The 23,772-nt window shown below is 43.6% G+C and overlaps 1 long non-coding RNA gene across 4 annotated transcripts in view; it reads right to left on the reverse strand.

The window, feature by feature from the left end:
* The window catches only part of LOC109551557 (uncharacterized), a 628,536-nt gene that overhangs the window by 460,203 nt on the left and 144,561 nt on the right, over window positions 1-23,772 (reverse strand). For all 4 annotated transcript variants that reach the window (XR_012334345.1, XR_012334347.1, XR_012334348.1 and 1 more), the window contains one exon: window positions 5,662-5,717. This is a non-coding gene — a long non-coding RNA (uncharacterized lncRNA). The remainder of the gene's footprint in view (window positions 1-5,661; window positions 5,718-23,772) is intronic.

Raw genomic sequence — 23,772 nt, forward strand, 5'->3', positions numbered from 1 at the left:
AGTCAATGTCATGTCCTGCTCTTCGAAGTGTGGTCTGGAGCCCAGCAGTGTCCGCATCACCTGTGAGTTGGTTAAACAGGCAGGATCCCAGGCCCAGCCCCAGAGTGACTGAACCAGAATCTGCATTTGAAGGACATCTGGGTGAGTGGGTCTGAGAGCAGAGTATTAAATAACAGACCCTCCACCTAAGCTCTCTCTTTTAATCCTTAGAACGACCTGATGTCTTATCTCCTTTGTACAGATTAAGAAACTGTGCCTCAGAGAGGTTGAATAATTTGCCCAAGACCACACAGCTACTTTGTGACAAATCATATGTTTGAGCCCCAATCTGGTGGATTTCAAAGTCATTGTCTTTTCCTCCACCGCATACTTGAAGTTGAATTCAGAGGGAAGAAAGGGAAAATCTAGCAACAGGCCACACTGGGAGATGTGGGAAGGCATGCAGCTCGGCCATTATCTGACCATCCGTCAGCAGGTAACCAAGGCTGTGGGCTAGGGACCAGGGGCAGGAATCCGTTTCTGCAAGCCACAGAGAGACCGGCATGAACAAATCCAAACCCCAGTTCTCAGGGGTCTGGAGCGCTGAGCAGGGGGCCGCCGGGGACAGACCTGTTCCATCTGGCATCAGGAGAAAGCACAAGCCCAGTAACCAGTACTGGACCCAACTCAGCAGGTAGGAAGCAAACTGAGGTCTGGTGGCTTCGTGCCAGAGCGTCAAACCAGAGCTCCTTAAATCCTTCCTGCCTTCAATCAACCTGGGCTCAGAAGGAAGAGGCAAGGGATGGATGCTCCCAGTGGGGAAGGAGCTCTGAACAGATGCTGGTTGAAGTCACTTCCTTGCTGGGGTGAGGGGGGTGGTGACAAGTTCCCAAAGTCACGGGCAGCTACACTGTGGAAAACGGCCTCAGCATCTGCCCTCACAGGCCAGGAAGGCCGGGCAGAGGTTGCAGGGCTCTGCGAGGGGTGAACCCAAGGTGCTATGGGAGCACCCCCCTCATATAGTCTCCAGGGAGCCCCTAGCCTTCCCAATTTACCGCAAATGCACAGTCTCGGTTTTAAAGTGAGACCCTCCATGCATATCTGTTTGTGGTTGAGCAAAAGTTACTGAAAAACTATTTCTTCCTTTCTACTGAACACCCAGAAAGCAGCAGAGGGATGGTAGAAAGCCACATGACAGCCGTTTGAAAAAGCTTTTCAGAACTGCTTCTCTATTTTTCTGTTTTGCAGGCTCTGGGGGTCCACTGAGACTTCCACAAACAAGCAACGATCCCATTTCTTAACCTTTGGGCAGTCTTCCTTTCAAATGCCAGAACACATGCCTCGGGCAGAGCCATCACGTTCTGAGGCTTTTCTAAGGCACGGGTTGCAATAGCCCCCAGCTGGTCTTCTGCCCCATGTGTCCCTCATGTTGTCACCAGATAGGTCTTCTTAAATCAGCACGTTCACCCTGTCACTCCCTTGCATAAGGACTTCTACTGCTGGTGGGAGCAAGTCCGAACTTGGATTTGCTTTTGAGCCCCTCCATCAGCGGGCCAGCAGGTCCACTTCACCCGGGAATGCTTGGCATGTTCCTCGTCCAGAGCAGATCTTAGCTTGGCCAAGCTCCTTGGTGCCCCTGAGCTTTTCTACCGCAATTGCTTCCACCAGCAGTGCTCTTCTAGACAAGCCAAATCGACACAGTAGTGAAACCTAGCCAAGGCCAAAGTCATACGGCAACAAACCCACACACTGGGTGGCCTCTACTCAGCTGTGAGTGTTGCGTGGAGGTTGGGGGCATGGCGTGCTGGTAAATGTTCAACAACAGGCTCTCCAGGGGACATAGGTATGTGCCTATGTATACAGACATAGGTCTGTTATAAATACACACAAGTAAATTCCCTATAGCCAACTGATTCTCACAGATGCTTCCACTGATTTTCCACAAACTCTCATGTCTGTTGCCAACCCTAAGGTTGTCACTGACGAACAAGGATATTCCTGACACATATGCTGAACAAGAGGAGAGCAAAATGACAAAGATCTATGTCAGAACTTCACTCATTTGTCCATGGTAAGAGCAACTTCTCTGCAGAATCAGATAATAGTCTTCAAATACTGGAAGCATATTTTCTCAATTTTCTGTGCTATCACAATGTAATGGCTACACAGAGGCACACTTTAAAGTTTTATCTGTGTTTCTAACATTGTCCACATCACTTTCTTAACTGCAGGCCAAAGGTCAGCAGACTTTTCCTCTAAAGGGACAGATAATATTGCCAACTTTGTGAGCCCTTTCGCCCTTTTAGGGTGAAAGCGGCCACGGACAATACATAAAGGAGTGAGCACAGCCACGTTCCAATACAACTTTTTACAAAACCAGAAGGGGGCCCAGATTTGGCCCACAGGCTGTACTTTACCTACCCCTTGTCTAGACGACCAAGGAAATGATGAATCAAACCCTTATTTGTGGGGTGTGTTTACAAATCAGCCTACTCTGGTAGATTTCAAGCTCTCAACAGAAGTCAAAGAATGAGGAGCTAGGGGAGGGGGCGTGGCAGGGAGCGGTGGGAGGGGCACATGGTTCCACAGTACAGTGTTTCCACCTGGATTCGCTTCCTGGGGCTGTCTCACAGAGCACCACAGATGGGGCGCCTTCAATGACAGAAACTTAACTCTCTCAGAGTTCTGGAGGCTGGAAGTCTCAGACCAAGGTGTCAGTGGGGTGGGATCCTTCCAAGGGCTGGGAAGGGTAATCAGTTCCAGGCCTCTTTCCTACCTTCTGGGAATTTGCTGGCCACATCTTTGGCATTTCTTGGCTTCTGCAGCATTGCCCTGATCTCTCCACATTCACACGGTGTTCTCTCTGTATGTATGCCTGTGTCCAAATTTTCCCTTTTTATAAGGACATCAGGCGTACTGGATGAAGGGACCACCCTAATGACCTCATCTTAACTAATACATCTGCAAAACCCTACTTCTATATAAGGTCAGATTCTGAGACTGGGGGATTAGAACATCACATATAAATTTGGGGAGACATAATTCAGCCCATAAGACCACCAAACAGCTACAACAGTTGTAAGTAACCTGCAAAGCATAGATAATAGAAAACTGTAGCAAATACCAGGGAAGTGATGAGTTTCAGTTGTGATTATCTTTGTTTTAATATAGTTTGTTAAATTGTAAATTTATATAAGACTTACACCGTTTAATTTATAATCCTAATAGATGGGTTTAACACCTGGCTACAACATTCCTGAAAATGTATCCATCAATCCTCTCAAGCCAATAGAGTTGACTGCAGCACACCACTGGCAGAGGGGAGTGTGTGCTATGGACAGAGACCCCAGAGGGGTTATGTGCCCTCCAAGGCCTAGAACAAGGGAAACCAACCCTCAGGCTCGTCCCTTTCCATCCTGCATTCATCTCCCAGGAGGAACCCAGTGAGAACAGAGTGTAAATACCAGTCATTCTCCGCACCCCTCTGGCCTTCTCCAGTCACCTCAAATCCTCAGCTTTGCTTGGCCAAACCTAACTCCCTTGCTCCAGAGAGAAGAGGATGGGCTCTTTTCGTGCTAAGCAGGGCTTATGAGACTTCACATCACTCTGGTGCCCAGGCTCCCTTCTAGGCCACGTAGAATCCTTCCATCGGCTAAAAGTTTCTCCGACCAAGCAGTCAGTCCACACGAATCTTTCCCTTTGCTGAATTCCTATAGAATATGTTTACATATGGCATCATATTATCCTCTAGTTGATTTCTGTATGGATCTCTTGATTCTCTATTTAATTTATAAAATTTGAGAAGAAAAACTGGATTCTTTGCTATTTCTCTTAGTCCCGGCCCAGGGCTAGACAGACTTAATTAACAGGGACTTAATTAACGTTCGTCACTTACATAGAGAACAGCAAATGGTAGTCAAAAAGCAAGTTTATCTTAGGCCCGGGTTGGAAAGAACCAGCCTTTGGTTTAGGGAAAGGCAGAAATGAAACTCAAGGGTATCAAGCATTTCTACTCACAAGCTTCAGCAAGTTTGAAAAGGAATGAACAGCTGAGACCAATGAGAGGTCTCCTGACTTTTCCTCACAGTGGATATGCCCAAGGTGGAAGTAGTGGCCAGCAGCCCATGAAAGACTAGAAATTCCCTGAGTATGAGTTCAGCTAATACTCTCTGTCATAACCAACGCGCTACAATTTCTCAGAGGCTTAACAAAATATAGAGTTGTTGAATTTTTCTTACATAAGCTCCATGGTAGAACTAGTGGTGGGGGGCAGGGGACACAGTGGGGAACAGAGGAGTCAGACCTCGGCTCACACAGCCACCGTGGACACAGCTGGCAGGGGCTCTTCCACACCTGGGTCCCATCCCCTGGCCCTGGGAGTTGACATCAGCCGGCATTCTAGGAAAGAATGCACATACGGGATCACTCGGCAGGGGTTGGGGGACAGATCTGGAAGTGGTTTCATCACTTCTGCCCATATTCCATTGGCTAGAACTCAAATGGTCGGTCTGATGATTCCAGCTAGATCTATATGGACTGGGAAAGCAACAACGCTACACTGAAGGATGGGCACACAAATCATTGAGGGGCTGGTGCAAAATTTTCCCTAAAAATGGGCCTGGCTAGGGCTTCCCACAACCCCTAACAAGGAGAGACCAGGGTGGAGGCTTAATCAACTCTGATACACAGGGTTTGGCTTAGAGGTCAAAAAGGGGGCCAAAGTCAGAAATCATCCATGGAAATTGTCCTGAGCCAGGAAAGAGCCTTATTTAGCTGGAAAAGGTCATTTAATAAATGAGAATAGACTTGATATCTCAGATTCCTTCCAGCCCTGGAAGAATCCATATCTTACTTCCATGTGGCTGGAACACCCTCCAGTTCAAGTGAAATGGCAAGAACTGTAAATAATCTCACAGCTTCATGTGATCTCCCTTCAGACGGTTCTCAGTTGCACTGAGCCAGAAACCAACACCCTACTGAGGAGTAGACTGAGCAGTATACAGGCTCAGTCTCTAATGAACCCTCAGGAAATTCATCCTGCAGACCCAGAGATGCCAAAAGCTATCGGTATTCTAACGGCATTCTCCACGCTTCAGCATCTCAGAAAGGGAAACTGATATCCAATTTTGATTTTCTGGACTAGGATGGAAACTTGACTCACTCTTTGCAAACAGTCTGGAAATCCACTGGACGGAGCCATCATGTGACTTCAAAACATTTACCACCGAGAGTCCCCAGGAATGTGATGCTCTCAAATTGTTTCTTCTTTATGAGCCATGAAACCAGAGTTAGAGAAACAGCTAAAGTGGGGTGGACACATCAATAGAATAAGTTCCTCCAAAAATGCCAAGCTAGGAGATAAAAGAGCAATGAGAGGAGATAATAAAATACGAAGCTTTAAACAGTATCCATATGTGGAAAGAAGTGGAACTGAATTAAGAAAACGGTTGCACCGTGTCCCTTGAAGGGAACCAGAAAATAAAAATAAACATTCTCACACACCCTCCAAAAACAAAAATGTATATGTTAAGAATATTGGGCTTGACAAATCCTAACCCTGCAGTTTAGAAACTTGAATATATTCAAACTGGTTTTACATTAGAAGGGGAGAAGGAAAGAGATAGAATCAGGAAGACAAGCTTTATAGGAAAAAGATACCAATTTTAAAGCTGCTTTACTTACCAACAGAAGACATGGAATGCCTGCAACCAGCTCAAAGCAGACAGATCACCCAGGTCCTGGGGAGAGCAGAGATTAGATATTTATTAGTTGAACAACACACAACAGCCTTATAGGAGACCACTGGGTGGGTGACAAATGGCCTCCCTTCTGAAATACTCTCCTCTTTTTGTCCCAGCAGAATGCCAAAAGTAAAACATAGGCTTTGGGTGTCTGAAAAAGATGATGAACGGTATGGCATCCTACCATGGCTTTACTTTAGACATATGAAGCTCTCAAAACAAAACCTAAGGGGGAGAAACCAAATCAAACAACTCAAAGTTCAGCCTATGCTTAAAAAATAAAACCAAATAAAAATAAAACTCCGGGGCTTCCCTGGTGGTGCAGTGGTTGAGAACCCGCCTGCCAATGCAGGGGACATGGGTTCGAGCGCTGGTCCGGGAAGATCCCACATGCCACGGAGCAACTAAGCCCATGCACCACAACTACTGAGCCCACATGCTACAACTACTGAAGCCCGCGCACCTAGAGCCCATGCTGTACAACAAGAGAAGCACTGCAACGAGAAGCCCGTACACCGCAATGAAGAGTAGCCCCCGCTCGCTGCAACTAGAGAAAGCCCATGTGCAGCAATGAAGACCCAATGCAGCCAAAAATAAAGAAATAAATTTTAAAAATGAATAAATTTTAAAAAAAAAAGGCTTCTGCTCCTTGCCTTAGGGCAGAATAGTTTCTACATTGGAAGGAGACAAAAGTACACCACTGAGGTCATTACATTGGTTGGTCTCCAATAACCTAAGCCTTCTGATATTCACAACCTTGTGTAGATTCTTCCCACATTGATGCTGGGCATGGCCATGTGACTTGTTTTGGCCAGTGAAAACGGGCAAGGATGGCATAAGCAGAGGCTTATCCTTTTGGAAGTGATGCCTTACTTATACTTGGAAGCCTGGGCCACCATGTGAAAAAGTCTATCTAGCCTACTGGTGAGCTCAGTGGAGAGAGAAATGCTTAAAAACACCCAGCTCTTCCAGCCACCCCAACGGAGGCACGAGACCTGTGAATGAAAAGCCATCCTGGATGATCCAGCCCCATGGAACAGAATAAATGCCCAGATGAGCTCGGCCCAGATTGCAGAATTGTGAGAAATCATAATTTGTTACTGTTTTAAGTACTGTTTGAAGTAGTGTGTAATGCAGCAACAGAGAACAGGGACAGCTTCATATGACAGGAATTCTAGTCAAATGCTCATGATCTTGGGGATTAAGTGGACTTTAGCTCACTTCAGCTCAAATCTTATAACTACCATTTACTAGGTGTGTGATCTGGGGTAATTTCTTTAACCTATCTTTGTCTTCTTAATGATAAAGTGGGTCCCTGTGGCTTGCTCCCCAACCCTAGCATCCATGCTTCTCTCTGCTAGGGCAGCCAACTCTCCCATAGCTCCAGAGGTGGACCAAGATCTAGGAAAAGCCAACTAGTGTATTCCACTTGACCACAACAAAATGGGCCAGGGCTAGACTTGTGACCTAACCCAGTCCAATCAGAATGAATCTTGGGACTTCAGTGGATGACATGAATATTTTTTTGTCCTGGAAGCTAGGCTGAGGATGAAACTAACACTCACAGCAGGAAATATCCAACAAAAGGAAATAACAGAAAAAAGGAGTTTGAATCTAATCAAAATGTTCCTGAAGCTAGGTTCCTTGAACCTAACCAAAATGTTGAAATTTTTAAGTCATGTGAGCCAACAAACTGCCCTCACTGTTAGGATTTGTTACTTGCAATCCAAAGCATCTTACCTGAAACCATGGATACCTAGCGGTCTTTCTGCCTGCCCCGCCCCCGCATTGCTTCTTCCAGAAATACTACTCTCCTTCTTTGGGGGAACTGGTCCTCCCCCAAAAACACATATTTCTAAAGGAGGCTGCCAATTAAAGCATACCCTAGCATTCCTTCCCGAGCCACAAGGGGAAGTATAAGCCCCAACAAGACCAATCAGAGCCTCCCCCTAATTTTAGGGACTGAGGAAGTGAGATGGCCCCTCTCCGGTAGTGAAGCTGAGATGCCTACTTCTGCTTTGGGAAGAAAGTCTTCTGAGAGGAAAAAACCAACTAAGAGATGAGTGGAGAGTCCTGGAACATTCCAGACCAGGTTTCCAAATGATCCTAAGGCTATCTTCCACCTAACCTTCAACAAATCGACTTTGTAAACCAATGAATTCCCCCACCCCTCATCCCTGCCTCTTTGGGTGAGGTGTGCTTCTTTCTCTCCTTTGACCAGGACTCCTGGTTCTGCCTTTACAAGCTGACAAGCAGTCACTCAGAGGCTCCCAGGGACAAGTCACAGAACTCTCTACCTTCTGTGTGCTAAATGAAGGGGTTGAATGGAACTTCCTAGGGTTCCTTTTGGCTGTATTCTGTGCCTGAAGCCCTCCCAGTCTGCTGTAGGCCTCTGTGGCCTCCAGGGAGGATGAAAACAGTACCCACTTGGACGATGTACAACTTTTCACACACCTTTCTCTTTCTTATTAGCATATCCCTTTTTTTTGTTTTGTTTTGTTTTTGTGGTACGCGGGCCTCTCACCGTCGTGGCCTCTCCCGTTGCAGAGCACAGGCTCCAGACGCACAAGCCCAGCGGCCATGGCTCATGGGCCCAGCCGCTCCGTGGCACGTGGGATCCTCCCGGACCGGGGCACGAACCCGTGTCCCCTGCATCAGCAGGCGGACTCTCAACCACTGCGCCACCAGGGAAGCCCCAGCATATCCCATTTTTGTTACACATAAATATTGATTCATAAAGTTAACAGTGACTATTCAGTGTGTGCATAATAATATCCACCACTTCCGTTTATTGGGTGCCTATTTGGTGCCAGGTTAGGTGTTTCATGTATTGTTTCCAATCCTCATAACCCATGCATAACAGGCTTCTCCAGGTGTTGACCACAAATGAAGGCAAATGTCCAGGCAACCCCTCACATTTCAGAACTCAGGTCCCTGTTCATTCCTCGTCTCCAAATATTTCTGAGAATCCCCTGTTGTGAGTCCTAAGACAATTACCATAAGAATTTGCCCCTAGTTCCCTCCCATGAAAGAGTCTCAAACTTCCCCCTTCTTGTGTCTCTCTATGGATCCTCAAAAGGGGAGGGGGCCCCCAATTGGAAACTATGCCCCAGTGCCCATGAACAACAGAGTGGATGAAAATGTTGTGCTATTCAATACATGTACTCAACGGAACATTAAGCCACAATGAGAGTGAATGAGCAACTTGCACCCACAACAGTACGGATAAAGAGCACAGACACACAGCTGTGCAAAGAAGGAGGACACAAAAGAAAACACAGGAATGATCCCATTAATATAAAGATCAAAACCGATACGCTTTAGCAATCCCACTTCACTTCCAAAGGAAACGAAATTACTGTCTTGAAGATATACATGCACCCCTATGTTCATGGCAGCATTATTCACAATAGCCAAGACATGGGAACAACCTAACTGTCCATCAACGGATGCACGGATAAAGAAGATGTGGGGGGGGAGGGGGATGTATACATATATATGTGTGTGTGTGTGTATATATATACCTACATGTACACCATGGAATATTATTCAGCCATAAAAAAGAAGGGAATCCTGCCATCTGCAGCAACGTTTGATGAACCTTGAAGGCATTACACTTAGTGAAATAAGTCAGACAGAGAAAGACAAATACTGTATGATCTCTTTTAGATGTGGAATCTAAAAATGCCAAAATCACAGAACAGAGAATAAATGGTAGTGGCCAGAGGCTGGAGGGTTTTGGGGGGGTGGTAATGGGGCCACGTAGGGCAATGGGTACAAACTTCCAGTTACAGAGGAAGAAGTTCGCAGGATCTAATGTACAGCATGGTCACTACTTCTAACAATACTGTATCATGTACTTGAAAGTTCTTATCAGAGTAGGTACCAAATCTCCTCACCCTAACAATAGCAACAAAATGGCACTTATGTGAGGGGAAGGATGGGTTAACCAACCTTACTGTGGTAAGCATTTCACAATATATATGTGTACCAAACCATCACATGGTACACCTTAAATTTACACAATGTTATATGTCAATTATATCTCAAAGCTAAGAGAGAAAAGAGCCCATTAAAGTGGGGAATCATTAAAAATGATATGCACATTAACATTTTAATTAAACCCTAAAAATGTACTTACATACACCAGTATTTTGATGTTGGGCTAAACCTTATTTACTTTTTTAAATGTGGATCCCCTCATTGGTGCTCTAAGTTGGGTTTTTTGCTTCAACCATAACCATAATGCATTATCTATGATTTCTAGTGTTGGCTTCTTGAAAGCCAAACAAAAGTTTAAGGCTACTTGCAAAGCAATCTCAGTGTAGTTTCCCTTGAGATTTTTATTCTTTTTCCCAATCTTTTATGCTTGTCTCACCCACACTAACTTTGATGGCAATTTTTTGCAACCACCTTTGTCTTTACCAAAGCAGTCAGTTTAAATTGCATTATACTATACATAGAAAATTGTAAAGATGCCACCAGAAAACTACTAGAGCTAATCAATGAATCTGGTAAAGTAGCAGGATACAAAATTAATGCACAGGAATCTCTTGCACTCCTATACACTAACAATGAAAAATCAGAAAGAGAAATCAAGGAAACACTCCCATTTACCACTGCAGCAAAAAGAATAAAATACCTAGGAATAAACCTACCTAAGGAGGTAAAAGACCTGTATGCAGAAAACTATAAGACACTGATGAAAGAAATTAAAGATGATATAAACAGATGGAGAGATATACCATGTTCTTGGATTGGAAGAATCAACATTGTGAAAATGACAATATTACCCAAAGCAATCTACAGATTTGATGCAATCCCTATCAAATTACCAACGGCATTTTTCACAGAACTAGAACAAAAAATTTTACAATTTCTATGGAAACACAGAAGACCCTGAATAGCAAAAGCAATCTTGAGAAAGAAAAACGGAGCTGGAGGAACCAGGCTCCCTGACTTCAGACTATACAACAAAGCTACAGTAATCAAGATAGTATGGTACTGGCACAAAAGCAGAAATATAGATCAATGGAACAGTATAGAAAGCCCAGAGAGAAACCCACGCACATATGGTCACCTTATCTTTGATAAAGAAGGCAAGAATATAATATACAATAGAGAAAAGACAGCCTCTTCAATAAATAGAGCTGGGAAAACTGGACAGCTACATGTAAAAAAATGAAATTAACACTTCCTAACACCATACACAAAAATAAACTCAAAATGGATTAAAGACCTAAATGTAAGGCCAGACACTATAAAGCTCTTAGAGGAAAACATAGGCAGAACACTCTTTGACATAAATCACAGCAAGATCTTTTTTGAGCCACCTCCTAGAGTAAGGGAAATAATCAAAAATAAACAAATGGGACCTAATGAAAGTTAAAAGCTTTTGCACAGCAAAGGAAACCTTAAGCAAGACAAAAAGACAACTCTCAGAATGGGAGAAAATATTTGCAAACAAAGCAACTGACAAAGGATTAATCGCCAGAATATACAAGCAGCTCATGCAGCTCAATATGAAGATGACAACAACAACAACCCAATCCAAAAATGAGCACAAGACCTAAACAGACATTTCTCCAAAGAAGACATACAGATTGCCAACAAACACATGAAAGGATGCTCAACATCACTAATCATTAGAGAAATGCAAATCAAAACCACAGTGAGGTACCACCTCACACCAGTCAGAATGGCCATCATCAAAAAATCTAGAAACGATAAATGCTGGAGAGGGTGTGGATAAAAGGGAACCCTCTTGCACTTCTGGTGGGAATGTAAATTGATACAGCCACTATGGAGGACAGTATGGAGGTTCCTTAAAAAACTAAAAATAGAACTACCATATGACCCAGCAATCCCACTACTGGGCATATACCCTGAGAAGACCATAATTCAAACAGACACATGAACCCCAATGTTCACTGTGGCACTATTTACAATAGTCAGGACATGGAAGCAACCTAAATGTCCATCAACAGATGAATGGATAAAGATCTGGCACATATATACAATGGAATATTACTCAGCCATAGAAAGGAACGAAATTGAGTTATTTGTAGTGAGGTGGATGGACCTAGGGTCTGTCATACAGAGTGAAGTAAGTCAGAAAGAGAAAAACAAATGCCGTATGCTAATGCACATATATGGAATCTAAGAAACAGTATTGATGAACCTAGTGGCAGGGCAGGAATAAAGATGCAGACGTAGAGAATGGACTTGAGGACACAGGGTGGGAAGGGGAAGCTGGGATGAAGTGAGAGAATGGCATGGATATATATACACTACCAAATGTAAAATGGATGGCTAGTGGGAAGCTGCTGCATAGCACTGGGAGAGCAGCTCAATGCTTTGTGACGACCTAGAGAAGTGGGATAGGGAGGGTGGGTGAGAGTGAGGAGTGAGGAGATATGGGGATATATGCATACATAGAGCTGATTCACTTTGTTGTACAACAGAAACTAACACAACATTGTAAAGCAATTCTACTCCAACAAAGATATAAAAAAGAAAAAAAAACTACATCTCTCTTTTTTCACACATATTTCATCAGTTTACAAAAATTTTAACTCATTAAAGCAATTAGAATAAGAGGGAGGAAAAAAGATAAAAATTAGGCAAAATGAACCAAAGGCTTTAGATGTCAGGATGGTGGTGTCCTTGGGGAGGGATGACAGCGGGCTTGAAGTACCATTTGTACTTGAAGTACAAGTGGTACTTCTGGGTGTTGGTTACATTTTGATTCTTGATCCTGGTCACAGGCTGGGATCAGTCTATAAATGTTCATTGAACTGGATACATGGTGTGTGCATTTCCCGTTTCTTTCATATACTCCAATAAGAAGTCTTAAAAAGATGAAAAGGGAATGTGTTATTCTGGTATCTGGCTGTAGATCTGGGCTGCCAGCACCCTGATTCCTCATCCTCATGTACAGAGCTTTAATAAGGAGCCAACACTGCATTTGGGCCACCTGGTCTACCCAGCCCACAGAGGTCCTGGTTGCCATGCCTGGTCCCTCTGCTGCGGCTGCTTTCTGAAAGCCTTACACTCCCAGCCTGCCAGTCTCCAGGATTTACCTCTCTCTCTCAATAGGGAGAAGCCCTTTCCTCCTCAGATGTCTAACTCTTTTGATGCAGGGGCAGCGGACCTCTCATGCTATAGTGACTTCTGTTTTATCACCCAACTCTCTGAGAAAGCTTTCCCCAAGAGAGTTGATTATGTTTCCAGTAATAAAGAGCCCCTATTTTCACCACTGCTTCTCCTGCTCTGGGTGTGCTGGCGCTGTGGAAGGCAGTTAGTTCAATGAGAGCCATGCTGTGTAAAGTTTAAGAGCCTGGCTCTCAAGCCCAGCTCTGCCACTTACCAGCTGTGTCACCTTGGACAAGTTACTTACATTCTCTGGACCTCAGTTTCCAAATTCAAAAACTGACCTCCTTCATCGGGGTTAGGAAGATTAAAAGAGCCCTTACGCTTTAATTGCTTAGAATGGAATCTGACATATAGTAAGATGCTTTCAGCCAGTCTTCAATAAGTAATCATTTGTCCCTACCTGCAAACTGCCTTTTATCGCTTGTCCTGCCCTGCAGTCCATCAGCAGTGTCTGTTTATTTCTGAGCCCTGGTTATAGGTGAAGTTCATGTTCGTTCCTAAGAAACTCCAGGGGCCCATGCAAACCAGAGGATGGAGCTGAAACTCCATCTAAGGGTCCCCTAACATTCTATGCCAGTTAGAGAAGTTTTATCTACACAAAGTGCACAAACAACCTTCCTGAGTGGGCCACCTAACTCAAAATGCTGGTATTGCTGTCTTAGGTCTGAGCCAGGCAGGACACCATCAAACTCCTAATAACCCTGTGGAATAGGTAACGGTGCAAATGTATTGACCTCGGAGAGGTTGAACAACTTGTCCAAGTTGACGTGGCAGGTAAAGAGCTGAGTTGCATTTGAGCCCAGCTTTTTCTGACTCTAAAACCCAGCCTTCCCATTAGGCCATGCTGTCACCTCAGGCACCAGGCACTGTGCACAGCAAGGAAACGAAAGCACTATTTACTTCCCATGAATTATAATCCAGTCGGGGAGGTAAGACATAGACCTGCATCAGAAGTTAACCACCAGCGCAGGCCATAGATTATTAGGCCTAAACGCGCAGGGACCCTTGTTTAGTAATATCGTCATCAGTCAACCATCTGAGGTTGGATATTTTCTTCGCCAGAACAAAGTCTCCAGAAAACAATCTTTAGATCAAGCAGAGAAAGCAACATCAGTCATTGGGTCCAAAGGGTCATAACAGGGCTGGAAAGGATGGACAAGCCACGCATCAGAAGTTGAGTAAAGATGGAACCAAATTGACTCTAAGCCAGGCGCCGAGCAAAGCACCTTCTATTCTTTATACCTGTTTTGGGGGTCCTCACAACCCCCCCAAGATTCAGTGATTTGCCAGAAGGACTCATACAATTTGGAAAACCTGTTTTAGTCATAGTTACCATTTATTCTAGAAAAAGGATACAGATTAAAATAAGCAAAGGTAAAAGGCATATAGGGCAGAGTGCAGGACAGACCAGGCATGAGCCTCCAGATGTCCTCCCCCATTGAGGCTGCACAGACAGTGCTTAATCATCCCAGCAACAACGTACGACATGCACAGAGTATCGTCAACCAGGGAAGTCACCGAGCCTTGGTGTCCAGGGTTTTATTGGTGGTCGATCATGTAGGCTGGCTCAACCTAGCTGCTCAGTCTCCAGCCCCTCCAGCATTCAAACTGCAATGGTGTGACCCACGGCCTCCATCATAAATCATACTGTTAGCCTGAACTATCTGGCGTGGCCTAAGGTCCCAAGTAAACAGACACTCTCAATTGCCAGGATATTCCAAGTGTTTAGGGGTCATCTCCCAGGAGCCCGTCAAGGGCCAGTTTCTTTGGAACAAGGTTTGAACACTCCAGACCTGCTGAGTGAACCTTTTACTGCAAGTCCCATTTTATCTTTACAGTAATCCTATATATCAGTACTATTATCCTCATTTGGCAGATGAGAAAACTGAGGCTTAGACAGTTGAACCCAATTGCAAGGTCACACACTAGTTAACGGAGGAGCCAGGGTTGCATTCCAAGTCCATCTGGCTTCAGAGCCCATGTCATGCACTTTACTCTGCTGCTGCCCTGTTCATGTCTTACTGGTCTCAAGAGGGACTAAATAAAGCTTGTGAATAATTCTGTGCTCTCCCTTCCAGTGAAGAAAGAACTTAAAGCCAGGCTTAGTTCCATAGGTCTGGACTGTCTGCCTGGAACAAATCTCTGTCCTAGCACTCAGCACATGGCATCGCTTATCTGTCCCTCCCACCAAACTCTGGAGGCTCCAGAGGAAGGCTGTGGCAGGAGCCACTTACTTGCCTCAGTGTACCCTATACCTGGCACGTGTACTGTGAACACAACAATTATCTTCTAGCTAAACTAAATGTCTTCCTGATGATTACTTTGAAAAACTGTCTTCACAGGTTAAAGACAGAATATTTAATTCATATGATTGACAACTACAATTATAAAATAGCAAAATTTAGGATCAAAAGTCATCGATGTAAGAAAATAAATACGGCTAACTTTGGACCACTAAAGAAAAAATAAGATAGATGATTTTCAAAAAGTGAAAGACATGCAACTTTGACACATGTAAAACATGAATCAAAAACTTATGTAATCCACTAATGAGGGACGATTAGGATAGAAGAGCTAGTTCAGAAGAGAATTCAAGGAACAGAGGTTTACACAGTCAGTTTAAAAAAACCTGGCAAAATTACTTTCTTGAGTTAGAGGCCAAACTGGTTAATGACCTACAGGACAATAAAACTGTAAGCGTTGAGGTTGTCTTCTCTGCCATTCAGAAACCATTTGTACTCGAATGAACAAAAGTCTCTAGGTTAACATGTAACTTCACAATGTCTGAGCCCTAGGCAAGAGAAAGTAATAATTCAAGCAAAAGTACATTCTCTAGTGAACTAAATAACCCTTGGATGGGCTTGTGGGACAATGTCCCAGGATGACACTGAAAGTCTTAGATAATTTTTCTTAATAATTGATATAATTTTTAACATAAAAATAGCTTAGAGTTTCACATCAACAAACCACATTTAGATTGATATCTTCAGATTCTCTATCTTAGGTCTAAAGCAATTTGCAAACAACTATTTTGTCAGTTCCCCAGCTTACCTGATGGCAAACAGAATTTCATATTCTGTACTGCGGGTATAATGTTAAAATGCAACACATTAAAAGACTATTGCCAAAGCAAACAGAGGCATCGACTGCCAAGGAAAAACAGGGATTATCAAAAGAATACCAGCTAAAGCTCTATCAAAAATAGAGCCCTCCAAAAATACTAATCCTCTAGTATTATAGTTAACTATTTGTTTAAACACATTTAATCCAGCAAAGATACTGTTTTGATTGTCACTTGTCCTTATGAATAAATGGTAATGGGCTTGAATTTCCACTACACTTTTTAGACTCTTTAGAGTCCAATAATTGCTATTTTTTGAAAATCCAGCAGAGGCTGTTCTGAAGTTTGTTTTTCACTATGCATGAAAAAATAGTTTGATAAGCAGCTCAGTAGTGGCAATCAAGTTTAGAGAGCAGGCTTAGGAAAGAGTACTTTAACTACTTATTAACTTTTAAAATATTGCAAACCCTTTAGAAGAATCTATTTACATAAAATCAATGCAGTAATTAGAGATTATCCTTATCTTTTCATTAAGATAAGTCCCTGAGAATCTCAATTCTTCACTTTGTGCCAGTCCCTCATCTGGCTTCATCTGGAACACCTGGAAAATGCTTTAAAAATAGAAACACACAGAACTCAACCCACTCCTGAGATTCTGTTTCAGCAGAAGAGCCCAGGAACACACAGAGGAAAACTCCACCAACGAGTATGACGCACACCCAAGTATGGGGACAACTAACAAGAAAGGACATTTTCCTCTGGTGGCCTTTACCATATGAAAGGGCATCCTTGGCAATATTGGCTCCCGGAGACCAAAGATAACTTAGAAAACATGTAGCCTGATATACTTGTAGAAATTCTCTCTGTATGTTCTACAATTCTGACTTTTAAATGAAGGGGGCTGGACTTAGCCCCCAGATAGTTCTACTTAATGAGCTTTTACTCTGTATTTTAACCTTGCATTTCACAGAAGGAACTCAGGTTCAGTCAACCCTATCAAATGTTGGACACTGAAGCCTAAAGTCAAGGGTTGGAAAATGTTGGTCCCTGGACCAAATTCATCCCTCTGCCTGTTTTTTGAAAATAAAGTTTTTGTTTTTGTTTGCGGTACGCGGGCCTCTCACTGTTATGGCCTCTCCCATTGTGGAGCACAGGCTCCGGACGTGCAGGCTCAGCAGCCATGGCTCACGGGCCCAGCCGCTCCGCGGCGTGTGGGATCTTCCCGGACCGGGGCACGAACCCGTGACCCCTGCATCGGCAGGCGGACTCGCAACAACTGTGCCACCAGGGAAGCCCGAAAATAAAGTTTTATTGGAACATAGTCATACTCATTCATTTATATATCATTGTATACCTCCAATGTAAAACACTAAGAAGGACACAGTATCACTTCTGTGGTTTTCCTACCAGATATGCAGAATCCAAATGGAAGCATGAGAAAACACCAGATAAAAATTAAGAACATTCTATGAAATAACTGGCCTGTACTCTTCAAAGAATGTCAGAGTAGTACAAGATTTTTTTTTTTTTAATGAAAAACGATTCCAGATTAAAGGACATAAGACGACATGAGAACTTAATGCAATGAGTGATTCTGGACTACATCCTGAGCAAAAAAGGACATTATTGAAACAATTAGCAAATCTTGATTAAGATCAGTAGATTACATAGTAGTATTATTAATGTTAATTTTCCAGTTTTGATGACTTACTACAGTTGTGTATGACAATGTCCTTATTTTTTAGGAAATTCATTCTGAGGTATTTAGTGATAATGGAGCAATATATTTGCACCTTATTCTCAGAAAAAAATAAAAACATGTATTCAACAGATGTAGTAGTGTGCTGGTGTTCAATAACCAGCTTGCCAAAAACACGTGCAGTATACACAAAAGTTCAGTACACACTTTACCGATAAAGAACCTGTAGTATACAATTTACCAAAAAAAAGTAAATATGCAGTACACTTTGTTGTAAATTCTATACAGCCAGTTGCTTCTCATAGAATGCTTTTGGTGATTTTTGCCAAACTCTTACGCCTGCACCCAACTTGAGGTTGCTACTCACATTCAGCTGCAGACACACTACACATTAACCTGCATTATCATCAGCATCTCGTCACTTTCTTAAATCTAGATAAACAACAAAAAAAGTAACTCAAGCCCTGATTTGTCTCTACGAGAGCTCACTAGATGCAGTTGGGATGAGATGAACAGTAACACTCCACGATATCATATTTCTACTATAAATAAAAGAAAATCACCTCCAGAACACAGACGGTAGTAAAATAATCAGAAAAAGATGTTTTGAGTATGGATCTATTGTGTATTTATTTGAGTTTGGAATGTGGAGGAGGCATGGTCGCTACAACATCTGCCTCTTTACTTTTACTCGTTGTTTTTAATATTGAATCGTAAGCTAAAATAACTTAATGTTTAACAATGGCCATGTTAAACAACTAGCTCACAAAGGTCCAGAAATTTTATCGATGGGCTCTTTCAAGCCAGAAAAAACTGGCCCCAGAACACCACTGCGAGAGAGAGCGATGAAGCAAACATGGTAAAAATTTCAATATTCTGGAGATATGGGTAGAGGGTATATAGGAATTTTCTACCATTCCTACAACTTTTCTAAAATCTGGAATCATTTCAAAACTCAAAAGCTTAGAAAGTCAATCAACAGAACCAATTCATGGAGGTATGCTGGTTCTCTTCTTATATAGACATGACACAAATTACATCATTATGGCACTGCTAGAAAATGAAAGGGAAAAAGTGCCTTCAGGGAAAGGTGAGAACCGACTTTGCAGGGACCATCCTCAAGTCCCTCAGCCGCTTCGTTAATGGCCCATTATTTTACAGCGAGGTCAGTTCAATTTCTCTCTGTTTAAGTTTTCCTGCAATGCAAGCAAAGTGTGACAAAGCATGTATATACGAAGTACCATGGGAGCATGGTGATTTCTGACCTTTCCTCCCCTTCTCCTTCACATACCTTCACCTGTTCATCCCTGCCCTCTATTTATGAAAGAAGCAGAATGACAAGAAAGCATGTGTGATAAATGACAGTGGGTTAGCATGCAGCGAGCAGGTCTCATTGCCCTATGGGGCATCTGTGTTTCCTCTGTAAAATTGGAATGGTGGGTCTGGTCTCTTCCCAGTCTAACATTTTAATGTCCTGTTTTAGACATTAGTGTCCAGACAGCTTCTATACCACCTACGATAGTTGCCCCTACATCACGGTGGCACGCCAGACTTCACCCCTCCTTCCTCGGCTGGAACATGGCCATGCCTTGATGTGAAGCAGCTGTCCCATGGCGCAACAATGCAGGGCAGTTTGGGACAGGAAGTGAAAGATACCACATCCTCTTGAAACTTCAAGGAAAATTTATTAGGTCTATTATCATGGCTTCACAGTTGTTAAGAAGTAGCAGTTGGGCTCTCTTATTACGAGGCAGTTAGAGGGAGGCCTTGGTTTCTGTGGTGTCTGCCTCTTGACTTTCATCTGGAGAGGAATGTCATCACCCACCCCAAAGCTTGACCGGAAAACTTCTAAGACAATCACTCCGAAAGCCCCCAGAGGGTGGTCATTGTAAATATGTATTGAATGCTTGCTATGCCATTAGGGGCTTGGGTGCACATTAAGATGAAGTCACTAAGATTCTGCCAGAGCTCTTAAAATACATAGAATCGGAGGACTTCCCTCGTGGCGCAGTAGTTACGAATCCGCCTGACAATGCAGGGGACACGGGTTCGAGCCCTGGTCCGGGAAGATCCCACATGCCGCGGAGCAGCTAAGCCCATGCGCCACAACTACTGAACTTGCGCTGTAGAGCCCACGAACCACAACTACTGAAGCCCGCGCACCTAGAGCCCATGCTCCGCAACAAGAGAAGCCACCACAGTGAGAAACCCGCGCACCGCAACGAAGAGTAGCCCCTGCTCACCGCAACTAGAGAAAGCCCGCGCACAGCAATGAAGACCCAACGCAGCCAAAAATATATAAATAAATAAATAATTTTTAAAAAAAATAAATAAAATAAAATACATAGAATCAGAGAATTCTAGTAGCCTTGGAGCTCATTTCACCCAATCTGACAACTTGGTTGGAGACAAAATACACACACTGGCAAAGACCCCTTGCAGTTCAAGGCTATAAATTAAAGGCGTCGGATGCATGCTAGGGATAATAGTGCAGGAGGGCATAGGGAAGGTGTGATTATGGAAATCTTCAGGACACCCTGCTCTACCCAAAGAGAGGATGCTGAGGAACCTTGCCTTCAAAACCTTAATTTCCAGAACAAGTCTTCCACCTGATGAAACAAGAATTAACAGGCAACAAAGATAAAAGGAGACATGGGCTCAGGGTCTTAGGGCCAGGGAAGGAGAGGAACAGGTGGAAGTTAAGGGGGAAGGTTTAATAATATGAGATTCCATTGGTTCAGTGAAGAAGGTCCTCATCTTAGAGCTGACTCTCTACACATACAGGTTTATAATCAGAGGCCCCAAAACAGTATTCAATCTTCAGCCCACAGCAACACAGACTTGGTGCATTGGAAGAAGGGAGTAGGGCAGAAGTGTCTGCCTTTGTTTTTGGTTTCTGGGTTTTGTTTCATTCTGGCCTCCCTACATCTGTTTGTGTGCTTAGTCCAGCGCCCACTGCCCGCCGGACTGTTGGCCCCTCTTCCTCCTCTGGTTTCTGCCCACTGCACTCACCTTCCTTTTGCATCCAGAGCTCTAGATGTAGGGTTCAATAGGTGCATGGCAACCAACAGCACTTACACTACATCAGACATAAGGAGGAGAGCCTGTTTGGCAAGCCACCAAGCTTGGCTCCCTTGGAGGTTCTGGAAAGGGAGATAAAATGTGCCTTTGCAGTGAAATGTTTGCGGACTTTGTATCAAATTCAAGTCGCAGACAGCCGGACACAAAGCAGAATCCTGCGTCCCGCTCACTGCCAAGGCTGGCCTCCCACTGTGGAGGTGAGGAATTGTGCGGCCCTGGCCTCCGGGGGTCTACGGAGAAAGAAGGAGTCGCCAGGAGGTCTGGAGATGGGGGCCTGTTACCCACCCACAGTGGTCACACAGATGACATCTGACAGAGGTCCACGGGCGCTGCCTGGCGGCACCCCGCCTCTGCACTAGCCCGTCCTGGGGTAACTGGCCAGTCCGAGCAGGTCAGGGCCCTCCAGTGTTCAGTCGGCAGCGACTTGTTTACAAATCTTCCCCATTTCTGAAGTTTAGTTAACAGACTCCCGCTGGAGCACCATGAGGGTCTCCCAAGCACACAGTCCAAGGTTAAAGCCCTCCCAACCTCAAGCTTGAAGGAAGCTCTCAAGTCAGAAATAAGTCATGGAGAGACCAATAGCAATTACAGCTCCAGGCTCCCTGAGACCTTGTGACAGTCCACTCAAAGGCAGGGCTGAGGCTGACCTCAGGCACCTCTAGTAGAGCAGCTGCTCTGCCTCAAAAGCCAGCATGTCATCTTGCCTCCAAGTCATCTGATGCTGGCTTCTCTGTCCCCTGTCAGATCAGGTCCAGGTCTAGACAAAACCCAAATATCCCTTTCCCTCCCAGTTTTTGAGCTCCTGTCGTTACCAGGGATTAAACCAATTCATGTCACCCTGCTCAGATTAAGATGTCACCCTGTAAAACTGCAAAGACGTTACCTGTTCTTGCTTTGCAAGTTAATTTTTCAGGAAGAGCTTGCTTATGCCCAGCAAAGAAAGATCTGAGGGAATCACAGTGGGACAGGTACGTTATGTTAAGAAAGCTGAGGAAAGGGAACTTCAGGAAAAAAAGAGTGAGACAGGGAGACAACTGGATAACAGGGAAACAGGATAAAAGAAGAGAAAGATCAAAGCAGAATTAGCGTGAAAAAGTGGCACAGCTAAGGACATACTGTTTACCTCTTGCAATTTTTGCTGGAGTCAAACTTTAAAAACCGAATAGCCTCCCAACAGCTGCTACATCTCTCTTCCCTTTGCTTGAAGTAGCATTTGGAAGAGACTTATTCGCACTGTGCTCTCAATAAAGCATATTAGGTGATGTATCTGTAAGGCTCAGACCTTGAACTGCCTCAGTCTACACTAAATCAGCCCTGACTCACTCCTTCTGCAGATTCAGAGTTGCAGCCACTTCCTAGGGCAAAGGTGACCCTCTGGGTGGCCTGCACTCTCATCCTAATTGGTATCAGCCGGCCTTTGGGGAAAGAGAGTGGAATGGAGGCATAGGAACACTATGGATGGCAAAAACTATCTGCTCTGATTAAGAAAACAATTCTCTTTACAATAGCCTCAAAAAGAATAAACTATTTAGGAAAAAGATTAACCGAAGAGGTGAATGACTTGTAAAACCACAAAATGTCACCGAAAGAAATTAAAGACACAAGTAGAAAGACATCTTGTGTTCATGAATTAGAAGACTTAGTATTGTCAAGGTGCCAATACTACCCAAAGCAGTCTGTAGATTCAATGCAATCCCTATCAAATCCCAATGACATTTTTTGCAGAAAAAGAAAACTCCACCCTAAAATATATACAGAATCTCAAGGGACCCCGAATAGTCAATCTTGAAAAAAAGAACAAAGCGGGAGGTCTCACAATTCCTGATTTCAAAATGTATTACAAAGCTACAAAATCAAAACAATGTGGTACTGGCATAAAGACAGACTTATAAACCAGTACAACAGAATAGAGAACCCAGAAGTAAACCTATATTGCTTCTGTGGTTAATTATCTTCAGCAAGGGTGCCAATACCATTCAAAAGGGAAAAGACAGCAATCGATGGGAAAACTGGATATCCACACGCAAAAGAATCAAGTTGAACCCTTACCTTATATCAAATACAAAAATGAACACAAAATGGATGAAACACTCAAATGTAGGACCTAAAACTATAAAACTCTTAGAAGAAAACAGAGGAGAAAAACTTCATGACTTGATTTGGCAATGATTTCTTGAATACGACACCAAAGACAGACAAAATTTAAAAAAGACACATTGGACATATTTTTGCATCAAAGGACATCATCAAAAGACTAAAAAGGCAACCCCCAGAATGGGAGAAAATATTTACAAATCATATATCTGATAAAGGTCTAGTTTCTAGAATGTATAAAGAACTCAAAACTCAACAACAGAAAACGTGATTCAAAAATGGGCAAAGGACTTGAATATTTGCAAATCACATAACTGATGAGATTAGTATCCAGAATATTTCCTCAAAACATAGAATTATCATTTTTAAGTTTAAAACTTTTCATTAAAAAAACTTTAACTGTCTGTCTTGCTACATTTGATTCAGGGGAATGAGTTTTAGCTCATCCTAAGAAACTTACTATTAGCTTGTCACTCCCTCCAAACCCGCAATCCATCACTCACAGCTTTATCAACTTTGCTTGATCCAAGTCTCATCAACAGCTGCTCTCCAATCCCTTCCACAGGTAATCTTGTCTCATCTCTTCCTGGTCCTCATACAGGGCATATCCTCTGGTCCAACCAAGGCACTGTCCCCTGGTCTTTCCTCCAGTTGTGCCAACTACCTAATATACCCTCCTTCTAACCCATTCAACCTCTTTCCACCCTCCTCCCAGACCGGGCTCATGTCCCCACCTCCTGCACAAAGACTACACCAACTACTGGCAACCCACATCTCCCCATTCTCTGAGGTCCAACTGCACCATTGTCTGAACGCCACTTTATTTGTCTAAGAGCGATCAAGTTCTTTTCACAGTAGACTAGAGATTAGGTCCATCAGCTACTGCTCTCCAGTCGACTCATTCACAAATCTTGCCTGGACCACTAGAGGGTGAGTTTCTTACGGATGATTCTACACATATC

This window comes from Tursiops truncatus, chromosome 10 (assembly GCF_011762595.2).
Source record: "Tursiops truncatus isolate mTurTru1 chromosome 10, mTurTru1.mat.Y, whole genome shotgun sequence".
NCBI classification, from domain to species: Eukaryota; Metazoa; Chordata; class Mammalia; order Artiodactyla; family Delphinidae; genus Tursiops; species Tursiops truncatus.